The 21,522-nt window shown below is 40.2% G+C and overlaps 1 protein-coding gene across 1 annotated transcript in view; it reads left to right on the forward strand.

Moving 5' to 3' along the window:
• The first annotated feature begins 731 nt into the window (after nt 1-731).
• The window catches only part of ZMAT4 (zinc finger matrin-type 4), a 2,083,697-nt gene continuing 2,062,906 nt past the window's right edge, over nt 732-21,522 (forward strand). Inside the window, exon 1 of the mRNA XM_044083036.1 lies at nt 732-842. The gene's annotated coding sequence lies outside the window, so the exon portion shown is untranslated. The remainder of the gene's footprint in view (nt 843-21,522) is intronic.

Below are 21,522 nucleotides of genomic sequence, written 5' to 3' on the forward strand. Positions count from 1 at the left end.
GGAAATAAATACACGCCACCATTTAATGCACGATACTGAAGACGAAAAAAGCAAAACAAAAAAAAAAATAACAAATTATAATAGTACACAGGTACGCTTATGTCTTGGTGTAATCTATCAACTATACAAGTGCATTTACACATAAAGCTTAAAACATTGTTTTGATGGATCTTCTATAAAGTTCGAACGACTCCTGGATATATTAGTGCATCGAAATAAGGTTTAATCCAGTACATAAAATTTTAATTCACTTCTAGATTGCAGATATGCTATGATTATGTTTTGCTGTATTACCTCATCCCGATATGAAAACTGCCGCCAAATCGATATTTTTTTCTTTAACAAAAAACGTGCTATTAATAGGTAATTAATAACGAATGCTACGACGTGCTTCTTGACAAAATATTGATACCGATTTATTCATACTTGCAATTTACCACAGCGGAACGTGTTTCATTTACAAACATAAATTTGTGGTTAGTATAACATCTATTGCAGTTGTTTACTACTGGTCCTGAAGAAAACAAAAGGCTTCTTGAGAGCAGGGAGAAGAAAAATGACATTTCTCACCTGCTACCTTTAACACTTCACCATGGCCGCACCAATACTAACAACAAACCGAACGAATCAGCCAGCAGGAGTCGTTGAGCAGCCAATCGCCATCGAGGGGGTGGAGCTTCAGAGACAATCCGTGAAGCGCGGGTCTGCGAGTCTCCAGCAGAGGCTCTGCATCTGCATCGAACTAGCAAGCTGAGAGTAGGGCAAGCTCTCTGCATCAGCACCGACAGCAACGAGCAGCTTGGCTGTGTCACCTTCAGATTCCTTGGTCTCTATAATTCGAGGTACTAAGTCCTGCACGCATGTTTTGTATCTGTAAATGGATCTGTAATTTACATTTGCTCTCACTTCCCAAACTGAAAAATCCTGTGAACAGGTGTAAATAAAGTGGTAGAGGGAAGGTGCATCCAAAGTTTAGTTGCTATTATGAGCGGAAGGCTTTGCTTGTAGGTTAAAAGTAGAATATATCCTGATGTGAATACAAACTATCCACGTTTACCCTCTCTCACTTTTCAGGTGTTCTACTAGCTCTAGTAAACTGCTGGCTATTGTTCGACTACAAATTCATGTTTGTGTGCCAGAAAAATTACTTGTTTCAGCATAGCAAACAGCAGCCTAAAGGTACATCAGTTTACTAAAAGTTGGGTTCTTTGGTGTGTTAGGTTGAAGCAAAACAACCTTAAAGTTCTGAAATGCTACTCCTAGCTGCACGGAGAGGTCAGACAAACCTCGAAGTCATCTAGGGTGAAAAGCCACGTTAATACAACTGCACATGGAAATTCTCGTTATGCCCTTCCGTAATAATCTTGAACTGCCCTTGAAGGCAAATAGATTCGTCTGGCTTGGTGTACACGCTTCATGCTTAACGAAACAACTCTAAAATGCTGCATATCAGTAAATATTTACATATTGGTGCATGCAGTTTAGTTAGGATGTCTGCAATATGCACTGCATTAATACCACGTTACTGGGCAGTTGGCAGTGTGGTGAGCCTGTGGGTTTCTTCATACAAAGCCAGAAATCTACCGTACCTGGCAGTGTGGCATGTCTTTGTCTTTCAATCTCTGGACAGTTTAAGAGAAGCATTTCAGCGCAGCCTAGACTCTGACAATGGTTATTGTAAGTGCATAGCATCCAGACGAGTATCGTTTTCGTCAGATAAAGGAAATTAAAGTTACGGTTTCGGTAATCAGAGTGATTTGTCTAACTGCGATTTATGCCATTTAAATAATTGTTTAGTGTCACCTGACTGGTGTACTGTATCAATTCATTTAAGCAATAGTGCTCGACTTGACACTGTCTTAAGTTGGTGTGGATCTGTTAAGCTTCTGTTACGTTAAAAGTAGAGGCGACTCGTTATGTTTTTTGAAAGGGGTGCATGCAGAATTTGTGTGTGATGGAAATGCAGTGATGCATACACAGAAGACTGAAACTTAAAGAATCATTTTCCTGGGGGAAAGAAGCGCACTCAACAAAGACCCTCTAGTCTTGAGGCCAAAAATGCACTTATTTGCTTTTTACTGCTCAGTCTCCATGGCTTCCATGTGTCACTTTGAACTAAGTCGGGTGCATAGGTCAAGCCAGTAACACGGAGTATAGAAACAGTGCTAATATCACATATGAACTCCCACCAACTGCTAATTATCTAATATTTGTGGCGTGGCTTGTTGTGATCATTGTCGTGTCTCTGTTTTAAGAGTACGATTACAGTGAATGTTTTGACTGCATTTGTTGAAGAGATTGGTGTATGGGAAGTTTGGAAAAAAAAGTGTTAGACTTATTAATTGTTGAAACAGAATTTATTCCACTGAATGATAATTTCTGAAGCAGTTTTATTCTTGTGTAGTCTACAATTAAATAGTACCTATATAATAGACACTTTTTTTCTAATTAACAGTTGGCTGCATACCATGAGCAGTTAAGCTATTTATATTTGGCCTTAAATTTAAAACTGCGTTGTTTGACAAAAGTGACACATTTGCTCCTGAATGCTGTCTATTACACCCCTTTAACATGCTCTCAAGGTGCTAAGTGATAATGAACCTTAATGAATGGTGTTGTATGCAGAAAGCATGACATTTGTATACCGATGTAAAGTGGTCCTAGGAATACTCAAACTCCTATCAAAGTCAGACTATGGCAGATAACTGTCATAATATAGTGACAGTTTAAAATTCATTGCTGCATGTCAGTATAGCTATTTTGCTTTGTATCGAACCTTTACAGACACTAATCATATAACAGGATATATAATTCAGCTCAACAGTTCTATCAGTGCTGCAATATTGTCTGCATTTCTGAAAATGCATATTTATATTGTTTATTCTGTATATCTATGGGTTCGTGTTTAACTTTTCCTTGTTTTTATATTTTGTTGCCTTGTGTAATTCTAAGTTAAAATTGAAACTAAATCCTTAATTTAAAGTAATTATGCAGTCCTTCAGGATACTATCTGAATGTACATTTTCATGTACCACTGTCTTTATTATTTTTCATGAAAATGATAATAGTTCAATTCATTGTCAAATGACTGAACCAACTGACACACACAGATCACAGAGCAATATATCTGTGCATGTGCAGACAAGAATGCAGTCACATGTATACACATATCAACAGCTATAATGTTTTGTATTTGGGGCAGGCAAGCTTAAAATGAAAATGTTTGCAAAATGCTCCATACATTGAAATCCTCAGGATGGCGCTTATGTGAACATTTCACCAGTGGAAGGCAGCAATTGTTTTTGTCCTTTATACTGTAACTTCTAAGTTTCTGCCTTCATTATTTTGGGAGGTTTCTGTTTTTGCTGGAGTTTGTATAGATACATAATAATGTAACTGTATTAAGTCATTAAACATACCTTTATAAGGTTGTAGTGATATGAAATAGAGTATAAAACATAGCTAATAAGTTCAAGTGAAAAGCAGTTATAAGTTTTATAGTCTATGCACAGTGCTCCATGTATATCTTACTTTATAGGCTTGTCAGTCTGGAAAAAAACTGTTTTTTTATTAGTTCAAGTGCTGCTGTCCAGATACACCAATTACTTGTCAAGGCTGTCATTAACAGATACACACACACGTACATGTAGAAATATGATGTTATTACCAACTTTACTAGTGTACAGTTGGGATCAGGGAGTTTTTAACTGGGATAGCAGTACGCACAACTAGTTTGATTTTTTTTTTTTTTTTAACTATTTTTTTCAAGGTAATTTTTTTACTGCACTTGAGCATCTGCCATGGTTTTTATGGCAAAGCTTGCTGGTTGGTCATAAGGCTGAAACGATGTTAACCACCTGGTTTTCAAGCTTCAATTTTTTCATCAAATATCTACACATTTTTGGCAGGTCTAATAAGAGTGCACTTGGTAAGCTGCTGCTACCTGCAAAACATATAGTTGCACTGTAATCACACTGTGCATCCATGCAAAAAAAGAAGTTATGTCTTACCATAACATTCCATCTGTGTTGTAGATCTTCATTCATTTATTACTGATAAGACTTCTGTTTCATCCTCGTAACGGACACAGCCATTACCCAGCTCGTGCCAGCCAAAAACTCTCAGCTAATTCCTACCCACAATGCCCCTCTCAGTCTTCAGATCGAGTTTGTCTGCCCTTATACTAAGAAGAGGTTATTAATAATAATAATAATAATAATAGGAGGAGGTTCTGTCTGAGCAGATACCCTAAATAATAAGGTAATCCAAAAAGTCCACCAGGAGTCCAGGCAGAGGGAAGGAGGGTGGGAAGTAATGAATGAATGAAGATCTACAACATAGATGGAACATTATGGTAAGACATAACAACTTTATCTGATGTTGTAAATCATCAGTTATTCCTTCCTGATGGGACCGAGTCTACAGCTACTTCTAGTCCTGGGTGGCCCTAAGGAAGGATATTCCTGAGCACCGTAGAACCAAAAGATGCTCTTCCCCTGGAGACCAAATCCATTTTGTAATGAGTGATAAAGGTATGTGGACTTGCCCAAGTGGCTGATGCACAGATATCATCCATAGAGGCTCTGAAGTGAAAGGCCACTGAGGTTGCTATCGATCTAGTTGAATGAGCCTTTATTTTGGAAGGCAAGGACATTTTATTTTGTTGATAGATGAAAGTAATGGCGTTTCTAAGCCAATAAGATAAAGTCATTTTGGAAACAGACTTACCCATCCTGGGTCATGCAAATGCTACAGACAGTTGATCGATTTTGTTCTGTCCAAGTAAATATTAAGTTGCCTATGAACATCAAGGGTATGTAGAAGGTATTCCCCTGTATTGGAATGATGGGGAAAGAAAACAAGATGGTCAGCAGATTGGTTGATGGAAAAAACAGAAATGACCTTGGGCAAAAAGGAAGGATTAGTATGGAGAGAAACTCTATCCTTGTGAAAAATCAAATACGGTCTCTTGACACTCAAGGCCTGCAACTCAAACTATTCTTGATGAGGTAAGGGCTACTAGGAGTAGGGTTTTTCAGGACAAAAAATTTATATTGCATGAATTAGAAGGCTTGAAAGGAGGACTTGCTAATGACTGAAGCACCATTTTCAAGTCCCAAGGCTCTGTAGAGGGCCTGACAGGAGGTTTAATATGCAATACTCCTTTCATGAAGGTTTTGCACAGTCAGTGTGACTTAACTGATGAATTGTCAATTCCATTGTGAAAATTTGCAATAGCTGCTAAATGTACTGTAATCATCGACGCTGAAGCTCCAGCATGTAAGCAGGGTAGTGAGATATTCTATGGTCTTCTGAATCAGTATAGAGAAGGGATCCATGTATTGTTCTTTGGCCCATATATTGAAACTGGTCCCCTTACTGAAATAAATTTTTCCTGGTGGATGGTTTGTGTGAAGCCAGGAGGATCTCACAAACAGGGGATGAAATATCAGGTAGCCTGGCAATCAGCGGAAGTGGAGAAAGCAAGCTGTGAGCTTAAGGCTTTGGAGATTGGGGTGAGTCAACAGACCTTAAGATTGATCCAGGATCCATAGACTGTGCATCAGGTGAGGCCATAGGAATGGGAATCAAACTTGACGGAGCCAATAAAGGGCAATGAGGATCACTTTGCTTCTCAACCTTTGAGCTTTCTGTAGAAATTTTGGGATCTGGGGAAACGGGGAGGGCATACAGTAGACCCGGGGGCCACTCGTGCATCAGAGCATCCCTCAGTGACTCCCCTGAGGGGGGATTAGGGCAAAATAGCTTCTGGATTTGTTGTTTAAGGGTGAAGCAAACAGGTTGCAGCAAGGCCTGCTCCAGTGATGGAAGATTTGAGCCGCTGTAATCGGGTTGAGGGACCACTCGTGAGGCATCAATATGTTCCTACTCAGATTGTCTGCAATAAGATTGGAGCTCCTGGGAATGTACTTTGGTATGAGAAAGTGGTTGGAAGCCATCTCCCAATTCCATATTCTCATGGCTTCCTGACATGTTGCATAAGACCTGATTCTGCCTTGTTTGTTGACGTACCAGACAACTGACATGTTGTCTGATTGAATTGCAATGGTCCCAGAAGGAAGGGATGTGTGGCACACTTGCAACGCTAAGATAACTTCCCTCAATGCCAGGACATTTATGTGCAAATTGGTCTCGGTATGGGACCAAGTGCCTTGGACCGTCCTTCCCTGGAAATACCCCCCACCTAACAGGGAAGAGTCCGTGGTCACCGTGGCCTTGGGCTAGGGAAGACAGAAGGTCAACACCAAAGATTTGCTTCTGGCTTCATCCACCATAGCATTTCTTTCTTGAAAATGTTTGTAATGCGTTTCATGTGGTCGAGTGGGTGGGTTAAGATTGACCATTGTGATGAAAAGAGCCCATGTAATAGTCTCATGTGCAACCTTGTCAAGGTACTAGGGTAATGGTTGCTGCCATAGAGCCTAATAGATGTAGTACAAGGTGTGCAGGTACAAATGCCTGTGGAAGGAGGACTTGAATTTGATTTATTATTTTTGAAAGCCTGTGAGGAGGAAGGGAAGCTTGACAGGACGTTGTGTCGAAGATCAGTCCAATGAATTCCAGTGTTCTTGTTGGAAACATGTTTGATTTTTCCAAACTGATCATGATACCTAGGCGAAAAGAAGGCCTTGAGTGTAAGAGAGACTGAGAAAGTTCCTGGCCATGGTGGTGAGGAGCCTTGTTGGTGCAGAGAGTATCATCCCCCAACTGCTTCCAGAGGAAAGCAATCGGGGTGCTGCTCAGGAGCACTGGAAGGGTCAGCCAGAAATCAAATCACTGGTGCCCTGGTTCCGTGGACCCCTTCTGCCCTGAAAGGGACATCTTCCGGATGAGTTGCCCCGACTGCCCCGAGGGGAATGCTCATCACAAGTGTCACAAAAAGATCCCTCAGACTTTTTGAACTATAGTTTTCCTCTCCTCTGATTCCTGGAGTAGGATCTCGGGGGGGGGGGGATGTATGCCCATGGCAGACAAGGTCTTTCCATCTTTCTCACTATGTGATAGTGTGTCTCTTACTTTTGGAACAAAGAGGGAAGATTCGTCAACAGGTGCATTGACAAAGGAAGATCTGAAAGGGTCAATGAAGTCACACAAATGCATCCAAGTATGCCGTCACATGACTATGCCTAATGCAGCTGCTCAAGCTGCCCCCTCGGTAGTGTGAGAAGTCAAGTGCATCGAGTAGTTTGAGATGGATTCTAGGGTAGCTGGCTGTGAGGTAACAGTATCACGCACCTCCTCAGGCAGCACCCCTGCAAAAGAGGCAGACATTTCTGAAATTAAGTCTCTTTGGAGGCGAGTAAAGTGTGCCAGGTAATTCACTGACCAAATGGCAAAGGTCACTGAAGCAAAGGTTCACTTCTCTAGTCTGCTCAAAGCCCAAGACTCCCTTTTCAGGGGATGAACAGTGGAACTATCTTCTGCCAGTTCGCTCTTAGTGGCTGCCGCCATGGAATCTGCTACTAGCTGCTTGGACCAGCTGGGTTGGTCTTCAGGCATAGATGACATTTTATCAGGCCTCTGGGGGACAGGTTCTATGTTGTTCAGAGCCTTCCAGGCACACTACACGATAAGCCTAATGAGCTCATCTGCAGGTGGGGTCACCCAGGAAGTAGATGGTCAAGCATGGAAAGCCTGCAAGAACACAGATTCCTCCAAAGGGTTGGAGGAGTTCTAATTTCCCCTCTGCTTGAGGATCTCAAGAATGTCTCCAAATGAGACATCTTCTGGGGAGACTGTGGGGACCCTTCTCCCTCATCATAATCGGTGTCTTTGGTGATGGATTCCTTAGGGGAATCGAGATGCTTCCTCTTGCAAAGTATCTTCCAGGGTGGCTCCCCAGTGGGGTCTTCTGAGGACTCCTCCAGAGAAAGGGTTCCCTTCAAGGGAAGATCTTGCGGCTCCCATGCCCGAGATACCAGAGTAGGGGATTGGGACAGCTGCATGCTAGCGGGGGGGTTCTGGTTCTGATGCCAATGGTGCCAACTGTGAGCCTGTAGAAGCGAGGATCCTCTCCATCACTTGGAAAGCAGGCCCATCGCAAGAGGGATGGGAGCCCGGAACCAAGAAGGACAACCTTGGAACTAGGGTCACACCCCACCCTGAGCCCACCACCAGGAAAGGAGCACTGAGAGGACTGGTAGCTGCCAGAGTCAGAACTGTAGACAGTGCCATCGAAAAAAATCGGTGCTGAGCTAGGTATCATGGTGCTGACAGCCCAATCACTGCTTTGAGGGTGCGCCATTTCCAAAGAAGCTGTGGCAGCAAGAGTTATTGGAGACAACAGTGAAAAATCCACTGTCGGAGCAGAGACCGAGTGCACTGGGATGGACATTGGTGCTGAAGTCTCCAAAACCTGGGAGGAGGTCAGAGGAGGATAAACAGGTGAATATGCCGGGAAAGCTTCCATTCCAAGGGGGAGGGAAGACCTAGTCGGGGTCGGTAAGCCACTAGCTGCCAAAAGCTGGTCCACAACCCTCACTACATCTTGTTCTGAGAGACTCCTGGTGGATTTGATGGATGCTGCCAATGGAGAGATTGGTCTTTCAATAAACTGTCTGAATTGCTGCCCCAAAAAAGGGTCATAAGATGGGGAGTACCTTGTTCTAGCAAGGTGCTTAATCTCTGGAACCACAGGTGTCAATAAAGCTGGAGCTGAGTAAGTCATTGGTACCGTGGCCAGGGATGGCACCGATGCTGGTACAGGAGTAGGAGCCTGTGTCAATCAAGGTCAGCACCGGAGAAGACAGAGATGTCGGTGCCGAGACTGTCTGCACTGATGGTGCGGAAGACGTCTGGTGTCAACTCGGTTCCAAAAAGGATGGAGATGCCAGTACCAAGTGACTCCATTTCTCTGTTTTCTAACATCCTTTTGACTAGGAGGTGGTGAGACCTCCATCCGAGAGAGAGACTCCAAGAAGGGTGCTTTCAACATACCCTTCAAAATGAGTTTTTTCTTTTATTCAGCTAATGTACAGTTGCTGAAACCAGAGCAAACATCACAAGGCGCATTAATGTGGTCAATGCCCAAACAATAAATGCACCGGGCCTTACCGTTTGAGTTGGGCATAGTACTCTCGCAATTATCACACTGCTTAAACCCTAGTTTAACCTTATCAGACATCGTGGGAACTACACAAACACTATAGTCCTAAACTACAATTATTACCAACAGTAAGGAGATGGACTTTTTTTTTTTTGGATAGAAAAAGGGAGTACCAACAATAGTACTAAGAAATAACACAAAGTGGTAGGAAAAGGGCCCACCAAAGGGAGGGGAGTGGGGCAGTACCAACAATGGTACAAAAAGAACTACTGAAGGTAGAGGGTAGGGTTTTAGTAAAGTATATAAATTTAAAGACAAAGGGATACACTTAAGGAAAACTAACTAGAGGAAGGTAATTATATTAGATAAATCACAAAAAACACTACACTTAGCTTGAGAGAAAGGCTTGGCATGTCTTACGAGGAACGCAGCAAATGATATCTGGAGAGACTGAGAGGGGCATTGTGGGTAGGACTTAGCTAAGAGTTTTTGTCTGGCGTGAGCTGAGTAACAGCCATGTCAGTTCCAAGGATGGAACTGAAGTCCTAGCAGTAAGAAATGAATGAAGCTTTACAACATCAGATGGTATATTAACTTGAGATGTGGTTCTACAGGTAAATGAGTTTGCTCATCCTATTCTCATTGTTTCTTGCTGACTCTTATTCGTGACAATGTCCCTCCAGCACATCCTTTTTATTGTTGTGGTGAGGTTTAGATCCCTAGCGCATGTGGCTCGAGGGGATAAGGTTTTCTTTAGGTGGAGCATGTCCATCTATTCTGGGTTGGACACAGCCTTGTATGTCAGGCAGAGGTCACCTCTGAGTAGGCGGTATGCATTCGAGTACAACTGGAGTTTCTTCAGTTGAGCTGCATAGGGCATCTGTTTGAGGCTATTGATCCTCTTGGTGAGGTACTTCTGTGGTCTTTCCAGCTGTTGCAGGTGTCTTGTAAGGTACATCCCAAATGGGGAGTTGTACTCTAAGACGGGTCTGATGAGTAATGAGTAGAGGGGCACAATGACCTCTTTTGATCTGGATGCAAACCCTTTTGTGATTAGGTGGGCCACATAGAAGGATTTTCTAACCACTTTGGCAATGTGATTATCAAAGGAGAGGTTGCTATCTACTTGGGTCCCCAGATCCCTTATTATGTCTTCCGTATTTAGGGGACTACTACATATGTGGTAGTTTGTGGGTACTTTGTTTGTTCCAAAGGGGGTGAATATGCACTTTTTGGCATTTAGCTTGAGGCCATGTTTTTGACACCAGGTATCCGTCTCAGTGAGACCCTTTTGGAGGATGTCTGTGTCAGCCAGAGAGTCAATTATAGCCCCTAGTTTGCAGTCGTCTGTGAACTTGGTCAGCCATAGTCCTCCTGTGCTTGCCTGTACCTCTGAGAAGTATATGCCAAACAGGAGGGGTCCTTTGACTGAGCCCTGAGGGATGCCACTTGTAACCGGTTTAGAGTCGGACCTAGCTCCCACAATTCTCAATATGTGGGTTTTGTCTGTGAGCCACTTGGCAACCCATCTTGTGACATAGGGGTTTATGTTCAGGCTGGTGAGCTTGTCTAGAATACCAGAATGGGGAATGGTATCGAAGGCCTTAGCGAGGTCTAGGTAGGCTGTGTGTACCACCTTTCCCTCATCTATAGCCTTGGTAACTGTCTCAAAGAAGTCCACCAGGTTTAGGAGGCATGATCTGCCCTTAACCAAGCCAAACTGGGTAGGATCCAGTGTTTGGAGGTTCCCAATGTCTCTGTTAATGAGTTTCATGATGATGCACTCTATAGCCTTGCAGACCAAGCTAGTCAGGCTTATAGGGCGATAGTTCCCGGGGTCTGTTGGGACTCCATCTTTGTGGAAGGGAATAACCATTGCTGTGCGCCACTCTATGGGTGTGTAGCCTGTGGAGAGGCGGAGTTTGAACAGTGTGTTTAAGTGAGGGGTTAGTTCGTCTTTCAGCTCGTGTAGGACACAGCCTGGGACACCATCCGGTCCCACTGATGCTGTGTTTTTGGCTTTGGAGAGGGCTGTTTTAACCTGAGTGTCTGTTATTTCAGGGACTCTACATTCTTCTGGTATGGTTATGGGCCCTTTTGGGGGTGAGAGGGGGGTGAAGTTGTGCTGAACCTGTCTGCCAGGATGTTGGCGATGTAAGTCAGTTCAGTGTATTTTGTGCCATTCTGCACTAACTCCGAGCAGATCTGAGCATTGCCACTTAGATTCTTGACATAGCTAAAGAATGCCCTGTGGTTATCTTTGGAGTCCTTGGCAATTTTTCTTTCAAAGCTCGCCTTGGATGATTTTATGAGGGATTGTAGTTTCTTGCTGATACTGATCAGGGATGTCTTCCCTTCTTGGGATTTTACTCTTTTCTGTACTAGTTTCCTCCTCCTATTGTATAGCTTGTTTATGGCCGGAGTCCACCAGACTACTTTCCTTTTCTTGGAGGAGTGAGTCTTGGTTTTGCTTGGGATGGCACGATCCATGCATTCTTGTAGCTGCCTGTAGAATGCATTAGTAAAGGATTTTGCACTGTGGCTTTCTTGTCCGGGGGTCGGGGCGGAATATGGATATCCAAAGTGATTTGTTTATTTATGGTCAGATATAACCAGCAAGGGGTTGACCTCTGGTGTGGAACACTGGTCGCCCATGTTGGTGATCACCAGGTCCAATGTGTTGTCACCTCTTGTGGGAGTGTTGACCAGTTGAACCAGGGCGTTTGAGTTTATAAATTCTAGGAAAAGTTGGGCAAGGGAGTTAGTACTTGAGTAGTTCTCTCAGTTAATGTTTGGGTAATTGAAATCACCCAATATTAGGGTGTTTGGTAGGACCTTTATGTTTTCCAGTGTTTCCAGAAACGTGGAATGGGGGTCCGGGGACATGGTGGGTGATCTGTAGCAAGCTACAGTTTGAATTGCAGTTTTGCCCATTGTTAGTTGCACATGGATGATCTCTGAAGCATCGTGCTGTGCCACTAACTTCAACTTATACTTCAAAAAATTGTCTTTGGGGATCTTACACTATATTAGCCATCACCATTTTAATTTTTTTGGCTTAAAAATTATACAGTAAGGTGATTACATTTTTTTCTCACTCTCTCCCTTCCTCCCACTGGGATCATATGTTGAGTTTCTGGAGATTCACAGATCTTTTTATGTGCCCTGTCATCCCAGCTGCCTTATCTTTCTCCCCTGGACCATAAATCAATTGAGAATTTGACAAATTGCAGTTCTTTTACTGTGTAGTCTCAGAATGAAGAAACAGGATAATGGCAGAAATAGAAATTTTATTAAAAGCAGTCCCAGCAGATAATCCCTACTTCTTTACAAAAATTTTGAATACAATTCTGCATCTAATCTATTAGGGCATTATTACAGCACATTTAAAACATAATAAAATACAAACCATTGTGTGTCCCTGAAAGTTTCAGATGCTCTGTCCTAAGATTCTCAAATGAAACTAATTCCAACTACTTTTATTGTAAGGGAATGGAAAAAGAAAATGCATGAGAAAGATGGACATGAAACTTTGATACTCAGAGGACACAGGGGAATGAGTGGAAAGAGAAAACTTGGCTAAAAAGGTAACATCACTATGTTGATGCCGTAAGGTATTTTTAGATTGGAACAAAATGAAAATAAGTTAAAACTTCTTGTAGCACCAGCAGGACATTTGTAAGGCACAGAATATTAAGATATTTTCCCCCCATTTCTGTCTACAGTATTTCTTTAGCTGAGTTATCAGTGTCCCCTTTGTAATTAAAATATTGCACTTCAGTGTATTGAAGGCAAGCTATTTCTTGTGTCTTACTGATAATGATTTGGGCTCATAGCTTTTTCAGATCTGCTATTTTAGTTCCTCTCCTACCTCGTGGTCTTTCCTGAGCATATCATCTTTATGGCTGTCTTTCTTATCATATGATGTACTTACTCTATTGATAAAACAGAAATTCACTTGAAAATTCATTTGGTTTTGTGTATTTTACCATAGATGGAGAATATAATCCATATATAATGCTTCCAATATTCATTAGAAGAGTTATGTATTATCTATCCATAACAAATACTATGTTCAAACACAAGGCTGCTCACATATGCATTTAATATTGGAGCAATTTGTGGCAAAAGTCGATGACTAACTTTATAACCATTTTAGGAGATGTTATGTTGTATGCAACTTGGACAACTGGATAGGAAATAGTAAATTCACCCCAGGGGTTTCACCTGTGTCCCTCTTGGATAGGGGCAGTCTGTGCTGATTTAGATCTGCTTATAACATAGACCATACCTCTGGACCCTTAAGAGAACAAGGTTTGAACTTGGCTAGGCTTGTAATGGCGCTAGGGCCATTAGCCTAGTAACCTCCTGTGAACCTATGTTAAGCCATTCATTCCTGGAACTCATGAGGTGATCATTTGTTAGTGAGCAGTAAATGGCTAAGCACAACAGCTTGGCACACCCAGGAAATTCACATTGTGATGGAGACCACAGAATGCCCATTAGATAATCCGGTGTAGAACAGCTTTTTCCATATCCCCTGGTGATATCAGGGTTGTGGGGCCTTAGTGGACTATGCTGAAGACCTTGGAGCTTGAGTTTGTGGCTTAGAATTTTTCCCAAATATGATCTTTGCCTATGCCTTTACTGGTAGATGCCAGTAGTGAGAAACATTATTTATTCTGAGAAATAGGCCATTCATGCAATACAACCATTATGGTCTCCAGATATGATATACAGGCTAGGAAGGCAATAGCTGCAACAATCACAGAAACAAAGTCTAGTATTTGGAATGAGTGTGTAGAAATGAAAATTACTTTAATGGCTTCAAAGAGGTTCTGGAAAAACAACTTATGGATCAAGATGGGGGAAGCTATATTTTTTCATTGATTATATAAATTATATTACTTATATTTATACAGTCAGAGGAGTATGTAACTTGTTTCTACAGATGTTATGGAAACTACAAAACATGTTAAGGGTTGACATGCTTAGATGCAAGACTTTTTTTTGTTAACTATATATTTATTGCAGTCATTAACTCAGCCAGAAGACAACATACATGTAGAAAAAAATTGACTGAGAATTAAAAAAAAAAAAAACGTTCAAGAATTACTACTTTTAGAAGAATACAAATTTTTTTACCAAGATGATTTACTTTTGGTATTTGTACAATTATCTTGGTCCACTTAAAGTTTATTAGTGTTTCAGAATATGAATCATCATTTGGTCGAGACCATATTATCAGCATTCCAAAATGTCAAACTAAATGTACTGAGATCGTGGTACAAGAGGAATCAAGAAAGTTGCCATTTTCCCTACTGTAGTGTGATCTAACCATTGATGCATATAATTAGAAGGGGGTGTGGTGGGTGCAGGGGGCCTTTTCCCCTATAAAAATACAGTTTCTTCTACTTTTGTATTTTTTCGATGTTTCAGAATGTTGAGCTGCAGTCTTAACCATATAAAGTTCAAAGTTCTGAAACACTGATACTGTGACATAGAACCAACTAACTATACTTAAAACTCTATTATTACAAAGAAAAGCTATTATCAAACAGACCGCCACTAGTTACTTCTTAAATCATAAGCTCCTTTTTAGAGTTTTTCTGCCTAATGTGTACAAAAACACTTGTCAAAGCAGTGTGGCAGCTATTTCTTTTTTTATCTCCCTTGATTTAAGGTTATCGGGTATATTCCTATAACTTCTCATCAATCGTTCCTCATTGTTTCAGGGAAATGATTTCATATCTACAACTGAGGGAAGAAAATACATTTTGTGTCTTTTTATTTATTTATTTTTTTTGGGGGGGGGGGTAGTAGTTCTGTGAACCAGAAGGGAGGAATCAGGATCTGAAAATGAGGAGGTTAGTACACTTTGATGAATCATTAGCTGATACTGTTGAAGGACAGCCCAGTGCAATGTTTGCCTCTTTTCTAATGACAATCAGTATGCTCTTTCTAGCAGAAAGTATTTTCTGGGTGGTGATTTTAATCTCCAAAGTGTGTGTTTTTTATTATTTTGTAAGCCATTTATATTTAGGTTTAAAGTTAATTAACAACTGCTAGGAAATCCACATTTGTAATGAACCAGTAGTACTTCCTTGCTATATGTTGTACATTTAAATATAACTGACAATTTTGTTTAGTTCTAGTTTATCCGTCTGACAATAAATGTGTTGCTAAAAGCAGGAACCAAAATAACAATAACTGCAACACCAAGATGAACCAATCCAAGAATACAGTGCCACAAGAACTCCACCAGGATGGTAATACAAACGTTTATGGAGTGCTTTCATCAGATTATATCAAAAGACTTCTTCAAAATAATAAATAGTCACATATACATCCATTGAATACAATCCCAATATAAAAACACATGACTTGATCAACCAATAAAGTACATCAACCCATTAACAGACTTTCCTAGTTTAAAAAAACTTAATGAAAAATTATTTTATAAAAGACAAGTATAAAAAACAACTAAAGAAACATTAAACACATATGAATCAATAAACTTTGTAAATGTTTACTACCCTTAGGTTGCAAAACTAAACATATGAACCCAACCTAAGGAAACTACCAATACTGATGTTGTCATTAAGTCCTGGGGGGAACAAGCTTTCAATTTAATCTGCCAGCAGAGTTCCCTTAACTCTAAGTAATCTTCCCAAGGGCCTCCCCTGGGATCTTTCTTAACCCCTTCAACAACTAAAAAAAAGAAAAAAAATGTGACAAGTGTTTTTCAATGTGCTTATGTAAAGCGTGGTTTCTATTAGCTTTTTTATGTCCCTGTAATGTTCATAGATTCTGTCCCTAAGCCTCCTTTTAGTTTTACCAATGTAGAAGCAATTTCAGTGTCGACATAGGGTAACACAGACTATCCCTACAGAGTTGCAGGTAAATTTCCCATTCGGTTTAATAGGGATGTGGTTAATTAGTTTTAGGTTAGCTTTCTTACAGTGGATGTCACTAACTTGTACAATGTTATCCCACACACACAACTGGTTTGGAGTGGTTTGAGGAGTTTGTGTATGACAGTAAAGTGTTTAATAACAACGAAGCAGCAGTGTTAGTGACACTCATGGAAATCTTATTGAAAAACAACAATAAGGCAGTAATTTTTACAAAAACTGGCATTGCTATGGGGGCCATTTGTGCCCCAGTTTTTGCAAACATAATTATGTTTAAGTGGGAGAGAAAGTACTTTTTCAATTTTGAGTTTGCCAATAAGTGGAGTGTGTATTTACAATATATTGATGATTTGTGCTTTTTATGGAATAACACTGGGAAAGATGTTACAACTTTTATTGATTACCTGAATAACACCACTGGGTTCTTGAAATTTACTTTTGTTCACAATGTTTCTGGTATTAATTACCTGGATGTTGACATTTGAAAGGACCTAGATAGGAAATGTTTTGTCAGTAATTTGTACAGGAAGCCTACCATATTGTAATAGCCTCTTGCACTATGAAAGTAATCATCCAGAATACCTCAAGTGAGGCATTGTAAAAGGACAATTTGTGAGGATTGCCCGGATGGTTAGCATTGAGGATGATTTCCTTTTACAGTGCGAGACACTTACAGGGATGTTTTTAACCAGTGGGTACCCTTTAAACTTGGTATTTAAGATACATAAAGACATTGTCTTTAAAAGAAACAACCAGAGTATTTTGCCGATTCTGGGGGGTAGTACCCTGGGTACTGATAGAAGTGTTTTGTGTAACAACAAAAAAACTGAACCCTCACAGTATTTATGTACTTTTGTTACTAGGTTCTGAAATGATCATAACAGTATTTTGGGGATTTTGAAGAAAAACTGGCATCTGTTTTGTAGTGACTCAGGACCTTTGGACAAGCTGGATTTCATGCCAAAGATAGTTTTCAAAAAAGGTTCTAGTATAAAACACCTCCTTGAGAGTGATAATCACAGCAGTGTTGCTAGTTTTGGGACTAGAAAATGTGGCTGTTGTTCACAGTGTGCCAATACCTATGCTAATCTTGTGCTCTCCCATTGGGAAAGGATGTTTGTTTTTTGTGGTCATGCATGGAAGGAACATTTATTTAAATACTTCCGTTTTGTGGACGACATATTTATTTTATGGAAGGGTACAGATGAAGAATTGAGGTTGTTTGTAGACTACCTCCATACCACCACACCTTTTTTCAGGTTTAGTGTTAATACTTCCACAGAAGCCATAGATTTTTTGGATGTGTGCTTGACACAAGATAGGAAGGGTTTTTCTTCCAAACTATTTAGAAAGGAGTGTTGGAGGAACACGATGCTATCTTTTGACAGCATGCATCCGAGACATACCTTTCCTAACGTAGTGCAGGGCCAGTTGGGAAGGATTTCAAGGCTAAGCAAGGACGATCAACAATATGAGGAAGAGGTGGTACATCTGGGTCAATGTTTTGCTGATAGAGGCTATAGTGGAAGGATGGTCAATGAGGTTATAGAAAAGAATAAACCCTTTAGATATACAAAATATAGGCCATGGTTAGAAACAACACGTAATAATAAGGTGGCTAGTAATACTAGACCTAGTTGTCGTAAGGTTGCATTGACTTATGGAAGTGACACAAGAGGGATCTGTAACATCATACGGAAGAACTGGAACATAATAGTGAGCGACGAACGTTTAAGGGAAATGGTGGGTACCCATCCCCATTTTATATATAAAAGGAATAAGAACTTAAAAGATATGTTGTGTAAGGAAAAGAAGGCTCCAGGTAGAGGGAGTGTCATGGGAAAAGCAGGGACCACTGCCTGTGGATGTTGTAAGGCTTGTGTTTTTATTAAGAAAGGTGTAGAATTCCGACATCCCAACAACAACAAAACATATACATTTAAGGGAAGAGCAACTTGTAGGACTACAGACGTAGTGTACATAGCAGAGTGCAGTTCCTGTTCGAGCTACTACGTTGGGAAAACTAATCAGATGTTGAAAGCAAGAATTTTTCAACACATGTCTAATATTAGAAACAAAGATGAATGTAATGCATTATATAGGCATGTGAAAGAAAATCCCACTCATGACTTCACATTTAGGGTAATAGTTAATTTAAATTTGACCCATAGGGGGGGTGACATCAGGTTGAATACAGAGTTGGCTGAGACAAAGTGGATCTTGGAATTGACAGCACACAGAGATCCAGGGTTAAACGATGTTGTCCCGCTTAAACCCACACTCTGTAAAAGGCGGGTATTTTATTAGATTTGATTGGATAGCTTGTTTTTTAAAAGTAGTAATGTGATGTAATGTTCTTTATCTGATGAAGGGTTACAACCCGAAAGCGCTCATCGAATACTGTGTTTGGTTTTACAGAATAAATTGTTTTATACAGTAAGCAGCATCCAGCCGCGTTATTTTGCATATTGTTGTTCACAGTGTCACCTGGTTTTGAATTGTGACCATATCAAAATCAACCACATCCCTATTAAACTGAATAGGGAATTTTCCTGTAACTCTGTAGGGATAGTCTGTGCCACCCTATGTCAACATTGCAATTGCGTCTACATTGGTAAAATAAAAGGAGGTTTAGGAACAGAATCTATGAACATTACAGTGACATAAAAAAATGGTAATAGAAACAATGCTTTACATAAGCACATTGAAAAACACTCGGCACATTGTTTTCTTTTTTTAGTTGTTGAAGGAGTTAAGAAAGATCCCAGGGGAGGCACTTGGGAAGATTAGTTAGAGTTTAGGGAACTCTGCTGGCAGATTAAATTAAATGCTTGTGTCCCCCCAGGACTTAATGACAACATCAGTACTGGTAAGTTTAGGTTGCGTTCATATTTTGTTTAGTTTTGCAACCTTAGGGTAGTAAACATTTACAAAGTTTATTGATTCATATTTGTTTCTTTAGTTGTTTTTTGTACTTGTGCCTTTTATAAAATAAATTTTCATTAAGGTTTTTTAAACTAGGAAAGTCTGTTGTTAATAATGGGTTGGAACATTTTATTGGCTGATCAAGTCATGTGTTTTTATCTTAGGATTGTATTTAATGGATGTATATGTGGTTATTATTCTTAAGAAGTCTTTTGATATAATCCAATGAAAGCACTCAATAAACATTTATTACCATCCTGGTTGAGTTCATGTGGCACTATATTCCTGGTTTGGTTCATCTTTGTGTTGCTAAAAGGATATGGTTAGACTGAAAGCACTGTAGTACTTGAAAGGCTTAATATTTTCTAGACAACTGTTTCTGGCAGGTGGCCCTTCCCCGCCTCATAATGATGTAGCTCTCACTATATTTCATATAGAAGTAATAGACTGTAGTTTTCCATTACACCAGAAGGTGGAGCTCCTTTTCAGGAATATAAAAGACAATTTCGAAAGAGGATTCTGGAACACTAGCTTAAGGAGGGAAGACAAACACGGAGCTTAAGGGAAAAAGGGCCTTGCAGCATGACTGGATTTTCTTTTCTAGTGTTTTGGGACATGGAAGTGAAGTAGCAGACTGTGTCTGTCTCTTGCTGAAATCCTGGATGTGGTATTTTGTGGAATCAGGAGAGAAGTCTGAAACCAGTAGTTCAACACCTGCTATGATTCAGCAAGAAAAGGATTTCCCTTGGGCCTAGTACCAAGAAGCCATAGATGATTACCAGAGTTCTGGTAGGTGATTTTCTACTTTTCTCATCAGAGGAACCACGGCACCTGGTCACTAGGATATTCTCAACAGAGTGGTGAGAGGCTCTGGCCATAATTCTATATTTTTATAAGATCGCGGTCCCCCCTTTAATGCTTTGTGGATTACAAATAACTGGATCCATATGAGCTCCAACTTGGGCCCCATCATGCCAGCAGGAAGACTAAGTAGTCACTGGCCAATTAACAAGGTATAATAGTATTTTTAATATTTGGTCTGTTTCGAATTGATCAAGGGGGTAGAGGGTGTTAGTATTGCTGAATAACATTGCATTCTTATATTTGTTTTGTGGCACTATAAATCTTTATTGTTTAATGACATTGCATTCTACTCGTGTTAGTACTGCTGCCTTCAAGAATTTTACTGCGTAATGACATTGCATTTTCTCATATCTGTATTGCTGTATTATGACTCTCTTACTGCTTAATGACATTGCATTTTCTCATATCTGTATTGTTGTATTATGACTCTCTTACTGCTTAATGACATTGCATTTTCTCATATCTGTATTGTTGTATTATGACTCTCTTACTGCTTAATGATATTGCATTTTCTCATATTTGTATTGTTGTATTGTGAGTCTTTTACTGCTTAATGACATTGCATTTTTCCCGTGTCAGTATTGCTGCATTATAAAGCTTTACTGCTCATTGATATTGCTTTCTTTGTGCATGCCTGAATGTCAAGACCTTCTTCTGTGGAGTTCTGGGGAAAAGGGTGAATGTATGTTTTCACTGCATGCATATTCTCACCTTGCCGTATTGCTAACTGGTGCACTGTTAAAATAATTTGGTTATGGTTGTGATATTGCCTTTTTAAACTAGATGTGTTACCTAGAATAAAATATGTCCCTCTTGCCACCTTGGTGTGTTGAGGCTAATAGGGGTGTCACTAGAGTCAGGTGAGAAGGAACCCATATCTCTTTGGCTACATCTGCCAGTGCGCTACAATGAATTACATGGTTCATCATCTTTACCTAAGGAAAGGTCCAAATATTTTGAATTTTCTGTGTTCCCTGATATCTGGGTTAGAGCCAAAGCAGCTGGTCCCTGCAAGGACTATAAGCATGAAATAAAGTAAATCACAACAACAACAAAAAACATAAAGCACCACTGTCCCATAATATATAAAAATTCAGCTTTACAAGTCCATTTAAAACAAGCTTCCAGTACACTAAAAATGAGAGGTACAGTGGTCAGGAGCGGGTATACTACTTGTCATAGGATCCAAAGCAAAGGGAGATAACTATATCAGAATTTCTCTCAAGATGATGACAAAAATCAGTACAAAAGTGCTATAGTGTGTAAAGACAAGCTTACAGTATATCCAGACATCATGAAGTACAGCGGTCAGGATCACCAGTAGCACGTGCAATAAAATCCAAAGCAAATAAACTGCTTTTCATACACCCATCACAGTGCTTGTGAAAAATAAAAAAAAGCAGGAACACTAAGATGTATCCTAATAGGATCAAGGTGAGGGACAAGCATAACTAGAGGATATTTTTGGATTTTCACCTTGATATTTATTTATTTACATTTGTTGACCGGTAGAGTCAGACTGGACACAGGTCCATTTTCAGCGGAGGCCTGGGGAGAAAAGCTCCACATTAAGTATTATTTGCATTATACAGTTAAAAAACATAGCATTAAATGGGGGGGGGTCGCAAGGGCATATATGGCAAGTTTGGAAGTGTGATTTTAGTAAGGATTTAAAGTGGGTGCAAGAAGTTAGAGAGGTAATTGAGGATGGGAGGGAGTTCCAGAGTTTGGCTATAGTGCAGGAGAATAATG

This window comes from Protopterus annectens, chromosome 9.part0 (assembly GCF_019279795.1).
Source record: "Protopterus annectens isolate FY-2018-M chromosome 9.part0, PAN1.0, whole genome shotgun sequence".
NCBI classification, from domain to species: domain Eukaryota; kingdom Metazoa; phylum Chordata; order Ceratodontiformes; family Protopteridae; genus Protopterus; species Protopterus annectens.